This window comes from Momordica charantia (genome assembly GCF_013281855.1).
Source record: "Momordica charantia cultivar OHB3-1 chromosome 3 unlocalized genomic scaffold, Mcharantia_2.0 BLBB01000003.1, whole genome shotgun sequence".
Lineage (NCBI taxonomy): Eukaryota > Viridiplantae > Streptophyta > Magnoliopsida > Cucurbitales > Cucurbitaceae > Momordica > Momordica charantia.
In genome coordinates this window covers 16,746,019-16,755,947 of record NW_028275161.1, presented here as the reverse complement: position 1 = coordinate 16,755,947, position 9,929 = coordinate 16,746,019, and positions in this window count along the sequence as shown.

Here is a 9,929-nt window from a genome sequence, read left to right as displayed (position 1 = left end):
TCAATTTGACCTATCATCATGCTTCTCATTTCCTTCTTTGAAGTTATTTTGATAAATTCGCTTTTTGTACGTTAATTAGAAACGAAACAAGAAACTAAATAGGTGAAATTTTCATTATGCTTATTTGCTTTTGAGGACATCTTTTTCTATTTTCACTCTCATCTTCTCCCTATTTATCTTCTTTTTATTTTTCTTAATTTTTCAAGTTTTTCTTGGAGAAAGTCATGCGTTTGTTTTATGATCTAAAAAATAAATATGAAAATAATGAAATTTGATGAAAAATAAAATAATATTTCACAGTGTTTCAATATATGTTTGTAGAGATTTAGATTGAATCTCAATTTAAAAAAAAAAAAATATTTCAAGTGCGTTTTGTACTATATTTTATAAATTTATAGTGATAGCAATAAAAAAAATTACCAATTAATTTAGAATATGTTTTACATGTTTTAATTTTAACAAAAATGAAATTAGTGTATAAATATGATCCTATGTTTATCAAAGTTTTTGTATCTTTTCGAATATGAAACCACTAAAAACATTTAATTTAGTTGTCATGATTTTCATAATTTAGGTCACACAATCTCAAAAAAAAAAAATAAAAAAACATGATTTTAATTGCTCAATTTCATTTAAAATTTAGTAAAAATAATATATAATCTATCAAGATAGAAAGAAAACTTGAAATTTCTGCCAATGTCATTGAAAAAGATGAATTTTAACTTTTAACTTCGCAAGTGTATTAACTTTGAGTTCAAATTTTTTATTTCATTGAATTGTATTTTAAACTTGGATAAATGTGGTAATCTCCACCTTAAACTTTAAAAAATATTGTAAATTTTACTTTGGTTTGTGTTTGAAAAGTTGTTTATTTCTCATTTACAACTAATAAATTATTAAATACATATTTGGGATATGAAATTGATAGGAAGAAGACAAAAACGACATTGTAGTTTTTTTTTTCTTGTTGATATTTGTAAGTTTTAAAAAACTTGTTCCCTTGGTGCATTAATGTCGTATCAAACTTAGTTTTGTGTACGTAAAGGGCAGTGCTATAGTGAATCATTGCATTATTATTGTCCTTATAAACGAGCTTCAAACAAAACCTATAGTTGGTTACCAAGGCAACTAATTGATTTTTTCACGACTTGCAAACCAGACATTGAGAGAAGAGAAGCCAACAACAAAACAGACTTTCCCATGTTTAACTTTTGGGCTTTCGTTGTCCTATTTCTTGCGTGTATCAATTGAAGTTTTTTGAAAAAATGAAGTTCAAATGAATGTTTTCTTAGTTCGTAGCAAGAGGGATAAAACTGAAATCAAAGAATCGTCTTTTTTATAGACCATAGTAATAGTATAACTTAATTGAAATTTCTTCAGAATGCTCATTTGAGTTGAAGCAGGCGTATATGAAACAGTAAGAAAATAGTGTTTGTCCACAATTTTTTTTTATGCTTATGTAAATCTACTCTACCGTAACAAAAGTGGACTCTTTGTTATTTTGTTTCTATATTATTTCGAAATTCAAGGACTAACCAATGAATCATCTTTGTTTCAACAACCCTATTGGTGTTTATGACCATAGAATGTGTATGTAACCTATAAATATTGATGGTCTCATTTTCAAACCAATTGACATAGAGAGTAGTCCACGTATGTATGTTATAAATTTTTCTTATGTTTCTTATTGGGATCGGGATCGATAAACATTATAAACATTTCCTAGATCTCTTATCTAAGACCAGATACTAGTTGTTCCATCCCCATGGGACAATTCTCACCTTCAACTAATGAGTTTTCGTTTGAAAAATTATGTTGAATCAATTTTTTCATGTGTGCCGAATAAATTATAAGACAAAGATTTGGTATGTAAAGTAATTGATAGGCTTTAGACAAAAACAACAATAGAAGCTGGTTTTTTTAAAATTTATGTAAATTTTGCAAGACTTATCTAATAGTCGATTATGCGTATGATTAATCAAACTTAATTTTGTGTCAAACTTGATTTTTATTAAATTAGCGAGTTCTGAGTTTTAAGGGTGAATTAGTGAAAAGTATAAATAAATGATAATAAGTGTGAAGAAAGAAGAAAAAAATGTTAGATGATATTATTAAACTATGTTATTTGACCATGATAGTTTAGATTATATTATTCTAATTAGATTTCCTATTTGAAATAGGGTTAGGAAATATAGGCCGTATAAATAGGTTATTAAGTTGGTATAAAAATGGAAGAAATTACGCCTATCATATTTTCTTTCTTTTTCTCCCCTCCTCTAAAATTAACATCTATAGAGCCTTCAAAAGTTAATAAAAAAACAAACACCACATTCCAATACCCAACAATAGCATTTATTTTATTCAATAATCAAAGGAGTACCACATATGAAGGTAAATGGGAGTAAATCTCCAACATCACCCCTCACAACATAAGAAGAAAGAACAAGATATTACACAAGGTTATTCATAAGAAGAAGCTAAGGTTAGGAAAGCAACACATTCAATCCCATTTTTCAAAAACAGGATCCTAATATCGAAACCAGCATAGTTTCACGATAATTAACATATATCTCAAATCAAGAGATTGTGAGTTCAATTTTTCACCTCTACATGTTAGAATAAAAAAATAGCTGGACTCTTTCTCTCTAACCTTTTTGTCTCTTAATCTCTTAATTTTCTATACGTTGTTTTTAGTATAATAAATAAGGGATCGAACTCACAATCTCTTGATTGGAGAAACTTTCTATACGTTCTATTTCTCTTTCTCTCTGACCTTTTATCTCTAAAACTCTTTTCTATTCGTTTTATTTCTCTTTCTATAAATAACATTTTTCTATCTAATTCATAGCTCTAGCTTTTTAACTTTGATATCTTTAAATCTTTTTTTTTAAGGGAAATTGTATTGGATAGCTAAACTTTTATACATATTTACAAAAATGTCAACCACTTTTGTATTTTGTAAATATGGAAAAATATTTGAATTTTTATTTTCGGAATTGTTATTATTCCAGTTTTACCCTTATGATATCTGATATACACCCGATGTATATCTGATATAAGTCCAATGAATGTATATATGATATACGCCCGATGGATGTATATCTAATATACACTCGATATATCTCTGATACACTTTCGATTTACATCTGATGTACATCTGATCTATCTCTGATATATATCAGATGTACGTATTATATATCTAATATACATCTAATGTATCTCTAATTTATGATATACTAAATATATTTGTAATGATATATCTATGTATATCTTATCTGATATATATTTGATATATCTCTTTATGTACATCTGATGTATATTACAGATGCATCAATGTTAGATATCAGTAGATATCATGATTATATAAATGGTAAATTAGAGACGTATTAAGTATATATCATGGATGCATCAAAGTTATATCAGTGGTAAATCATATAATCATATGAGAAGTTATATGAGTAGATATCATAGTTATATAAGTGGTAACTTAAAACATATCAAGTATACATCACAGATATATTAGTGTTATATCAGCATGGTAAATCAATGGTAAATTATATAATCATACAAGAACTTATATCGGTAGAAATTATAGTTATATCATACGTATATCAGTGGTAAACTATATTAGAAGTTATATTGGTAGATATCATAGATATATTAGAAGTAAATCAATTGTATATCAGTATTATATCAAAGGCATATCAATAATATATTACACATATATTAGTGGTAAATCAATAAATAGTAAATTATATAATCATATAAGAAGATATATTAGTAGATATCATAGTTATATCAATGATATATCAGCTATATCAATGGTATATCAATGCTACGAGGGTAAATTTGACATTTTATTATTGGACCTCGATTTTTTTTTAAAAATTTTGCTATATTTGCAAACCTAAAATGTAGATGCTAAATTCGTTATTTACTTAAATTTTTTTGCCATATTTGTAACCGCGCTTTTTTAATCTCTATAAATTCTCTCACTAACTTTTGTCTCTGTCTCTCCTTCTAAACTTTTCTTGCCTTATCTCTGCATAATTTTATTTCTCTAACAACCACGAACCAAAGTCTTGACTATTGATAAAAAAAACGAAAAAAAAAAAAACCAAGCTAAGCACCCCATGCAATTCAGAATAAGCTAAAAGAAACATACTCTCTTATTTTTTTCTGCGTCTTTCTCTATTTAGCATCTGTTGGGGTAGTAAATCATCTTGTCACGTGGAAGACGAAGGAAGGCTTGGATGAATCGGGTATTACCTAAGAACTATCTCAGACAGGTTTGACTTGTCATACTTAGTCGTAAAGCAATGTAGAGACATCTCTCAGTAGTATTCATATCGTTCGGATTCGACATTGGCACCTGACATGTCCGAACTTCATAACTGCTTGTCGGATCCCCCAAACTATAAATAGGGATCCTCGCTTCTACATCAGGTATTAAATTCTATCTCGAACTCCCTATTAAACACGAACTTAAACTGACTTAAGTACAGGATGTTTGCCTCTTTTGTGTAGGTTTCCATGCCTGGACATTCAAGTTATTATCCGTGTCATATACTTTGACCTGGTCAAACTTTATTGAATTTCGTTGCACAAGTAGCTTCAATTTAGGCAATTAGAAAAATTTTGCGCTAAAAATTAATTTATACAAAGTACTAATTAATTATATATTTTCTCATCAAATCATTAATTCATCGAGATTAAAACTCAAAAAGCCGTCCAAAGTAAAAATGTTGAAGTGACATGCTTAATTGTGTTGTCCATGTTTTCTTAATCACTCTATCTCAGCCGTAATTTATCTAATGGTGTACAATTTTGGCAATATCACCCTGTGAATGATGTCAAAGTGAAAGTAAAAACATGTTTGAAAGCTATGCTTAAAATAATTTTTTGGCTAATATATTTAAATTTCTAATATTGATGTTGTGTTTTCTAATTTAGCTTCCTATATTTGGATAGTGTTTAATAATTAGAGGAGAAAATATGAAACATCTCGTAACACGAATACCTTTCGTGATGGAAGTATACGTGACGTCGTAAAAAACGTCACAAAAGGATTCTGTGATGTTTAAAAGCTGTTTTACATCCTACTAGTGTATGGGGTTCATTTTTTAAGAATCATTTTAACTATGATGACGACAATGAGACTGGACGGTGTATCTATTGCACTATTTGAAGCATGTCCTTATGCTCTTTAACACAAAAGAGTGCTACCCTGAGATACATTACACTAGGTTATGGGGTAGGTTATGTGGCTAATAATTGTATGTCAATTTTCCTCCCAAAGAAAGAGTAATTAGTACGGTTTTCCCTAATCATATTTCTATATATTTGAAATATAATTAGGGAATATAGTAGTATAAAATAGGTTATTAGATAAACTTGCTGGTTGAATTGCATCTTGATGATGAGACTTTCCGTATTATTTATAGAGGGAAAACCTACTATTATTCTTATAGTATATTTTCTTCTCTCGAATCTCTAAAATTTGAGGGACTTAAGTTCGGGGGCTTGATAGGCCTTCAAAAGAACCAATAAGACTTAGACTCGTCTCACATAAAACAGCTCTACTTAGTATCAATATTTATGAGATTTCATCTCGAAATCAATCGAGCAATGTGAGGAGTAGTTCATATATGTTTATTCTTTTGTCTTTTTAAACTCGGATCCTTATATAACACTGAGCTAGCGGCTCGATCTCTTGGTCCGTGCCTATAGATTGGATTCATGGTGCATGACGTGTGTGTGTTTGGACTTGTGGGGTTCGTGCATGAGGCTTCAACCTTTTGGATCGTTTTAAAGCCAAAAGACTTTGAATGACATGAAAAAGACTTATTAGGCTTTTCTGCAGCGCTCAGTTTTGATGTTATGCATAACATCTACAACCCAAAAAAATCTTATTATTATTAAATGATGCATAGGTTTAGTACTTATATGTCTCTCTATCAATGAATTAATCAAAACTTTGTTAGTTTATTGAGATTCATAGTTTTCCTATCAATTCTTATATTAATGTATATGTTACTAATTTATTGGCTTGAAATAATAGTTTATAATTTTAATAAATTTTTTAAATATTATAAAGTTTACAAATTTTATTTAAATTTCCATGATATTATATCCAAAATTCTTTAAAAAATATCCATTGATGTATTAGATAAATTGAATTATCAATATTAACATCAATATTTTCAGTCATTGTTAATAAATGATAAATGTCAACATGAACATATCTCAACGATAATTGACATATACTCCTTTTCTCGAAGTCGGAGGTTCGATCTCCTATATCCCCAAATTATTGTAATAAAAAAATCATTCAATTTAAGTTTGAAATAAAAATTTACTTTAATTGAGTGGTCTCTATTCAAATTCAATTTTTATCCTTACCTTTAGGTGGACTATAATATTATCTACAACTAACCATTAGTTTTCTGTCATTTACATTGATTGAGTGGTGGTCTTAATTCAAATTCAATACATTTGAGAGAATCATCCTCAACAAGAAGCTACGGAGGAAAAATGAAGAAGGTCATAGTTAACTGACGTGTTGTTCAATCGAAAGAGACATGACAGAAGGTGATGGAGGTGAAATTTAGGGCTAAATTTTTTATGTCCATCTGCCAACCAAGTTCATCCCCAAAAATAGAAATTGTTGAAAAAAAATTATATGATATTTGTATCGGACCAATAAAAAAGAGGTAACTATAGGCGGGGAGTTAATACATATCTTTAGCTTTTTAACTTTGATCTCTTTAAATCTTTTTCCTTTTATCTCTATAAATTCTCTCACTAACTTTTCTCTCTCTATCTCTCCTTCTAAACTCTTCTTGCCTTTATCTCTAATAACCACACATCAAAGTGTTGACAATTGATGTAACCCTTAGTTATCCTATTTCTTTTAAATGCAATGTTTCTTTGACTAAAAGAAAATAGAGGAGAAAATATGTCGCCAATATCGAAGAAAACTTAAAATTTCTATAAATTTCTTTGAAAAAGATAAATTTTAAGTTTAACTTTGAACGGGAAGATGTATCAACTTTTACCTCACATTTTTAATTTTGTCTAATTACACTTTAACTTGGATAAGTGTCGCAATATTCACCTTAAACTTTAAAAAATATTATATATTTTACTGAATTTTTGTTTGAAATTTTGTTGAATAAAAATTTATCACCTGCATCCAATAAATTATAAAAATATATTTGGTATATGAAAATGATAGGATGAAGACAAAAACGACAGTATAGTTTTTTTTAAATATATTTTTATTTTTGAATTTGTAAGGTTTCATTTAACCACGTTGTCAAAGTCTTATTCACAACCCATTCATTGGCCTCATTAGCTTTAATTAGTGGGCCTATATGGGACCAACAACAATTTGGAATTAGAAAACGTGGAAGAATTAAAAGATACCAAAACATATTAAACAAATTTACAAGAAATATCGAGAATTATAGATAATCTCGCTTTGACAATTCTATTTTATATATGATAGATTAAAAAATGTAAATGATAACCTAATCGAGCCACAATTACAATTTTATTTACTAATTCATATCATTTCTATTAATTTTCGTGATTTTCAAAAATTTTAACGAAATATCTATAATCGATATTTCATTAAATTTAGATTTTTACATTTCTATCAATATCGAAATTTCAAACCTTGCTCAAAACACACACAATAGAGAGTATAAAATAATCATAATCATATATAACAATATTAAAAAAAAATCTACATTTCACTCAAAAATATTTCTTTATCCTTTTTTTTTTGTTAAAAAAGGTTCTAAATGACCTACAACGTCTCTAAAATATCGGATATTTTAAGATGGAAGTATTGCTCTTCAAGAAATAGGTATGAGTTTTCACACCTCCGCATATGATAAATTCTTCTTATTGGTCCATGTTTCATCACAACACAAATCATGTAATTTTTTTTCATTAATTTGTGACTCAAATTTCAAGGATAAGTATTTGAATTTGAATAGATACCACTCAATCAATATAAATGATAAAAACCAATAGTGAGTTGTAGATAATATTATGATACACGATCATAATGAATACCTAAATTGTAAGGAAAAGGATTGAATTTGAATAGAGACCATAATGAGTACCTAATAATGTAGGTCGTGCTGTGCTTTGAAATGATCATCTCCTATTCCCCTCATCGGTGGGAAATGGTGAGTTGTAGATGGTACAGGATCATAATGAATACCTGACTAAATTGAAACTTCTAAAATCATAGGAATCAAATTCGAAATCTGCGCAATCTATGAAGACAAAGTTTGTAATTTAACAAAAAGATTTTTGATATGGTATGTTGATGATAAAGAGGAATATATTTTTATTTTATTTTTTTAAAAAAATCTTTATCTATATTTGTAGAGTATTTTCGGGTCTTTCATTATGGTAGTCATTGTTAGTTATTTCCATAATATTTAATATGGTAGAACATTGTTAGGTACTCATTCTTGATTTGCTGATTTTATATGTAAAAAATACCATTAATTTGCCTTTTATTTTGATTGTTTACAATTTGAATTATAAATTAATGAAAACAAATACATGATTTATGTCGTGACACGTAGACCCATTTTTGGAACAGACAATACATGAACATTAAATTTTTTTGGTATTATCATAAAATTGAGAGACCTCAATATTTACATCGACATTAACATTCTAAATTTTAGGTATATCTAAATTTTCTTTCAAAATAATCTCTCTTTTTATTTCAAACTTTTATCTATTTTAAATTTCTCTATTTCACTCTAACTTTTTTTTTAATCTAAAATGTTTGTATTTCAAGAGAAGCAAAAATCATCCATTTATTTTTCAATAATGTCTATACTTCGACATGGTAGTAAATTTAATTATTTTCATATATTGATTTATTTTTAGGCTGGATACTCGTTTGAACTTCATGAACTTTGATAACATATCAATATTCATAGAGTTCCATCCCAAAACCAATTGACCATAGAAGGAGTAGTTCACTTATATTACAAACTCTTGTAGGTCTCTAATCTTTTCAATATGGGATCCTTAACAAAGGACACGTCATTATTGCATATATATGTCCACACATAAATATTAAATTATTCAAATTCCCTCCTTGGTGTTATTCAATCCAGTCTTGAAAATGGTCCAACTTCAGAATAAAAAAATAAAGTTAGGACCACCTCTCATTTTTCGCATGTTCTTTGTTTTACTTACAAGAAAATCGACCGTCAACAATGTCGATAATGCATATATAATTGACGACCTAGTTTTTGCAAATAAATTGGTTGAGTTATACAACTGCAATTCAAAAGACCAGAGAAGAAGATTATTCTCTTACTCGCACTAACCTGAAGAAACAAGAACTTATATTTTTTAAATAATTGTTTTCTCTGAGTTGATTACAAATGACAAATCCTACACATATTTATAGTAGTAGGAAAATACACCAAAAGACACTAATAGTAAATATCAATACATGTGACCCTTCACTAATACATGAACATTCATCAATGTATTTAGTGATTCGTCATGTATCCTACAATTCATGTATGTAATTAATTGTTAATTCATGTATTTGCAATAGTATTTATTCGTCACGATAACTTTTTTTTCGTAACGTTTAAAGAAAGCCACGAAAAGTGAAATTCATGACAGCTAAAAGACGCCACGAAATTTTTTTCACGACGTTTAAAAATCGTCACGAAAACCTGTATGATTTATGACGTTGTAAAAAGATCACAAAATTTACATTTCGTGACGTTTATTCAAACGTCACAAATACCTTTCATGATGGAGGTATACTTGACGTCGTAAAAACCGTCACAAAAGGATTTTTTGACGTTTATTTAAACATCACGAATACCTTTCGGAGGTATACTTGACATCATAAAAAACATCACGAAAGG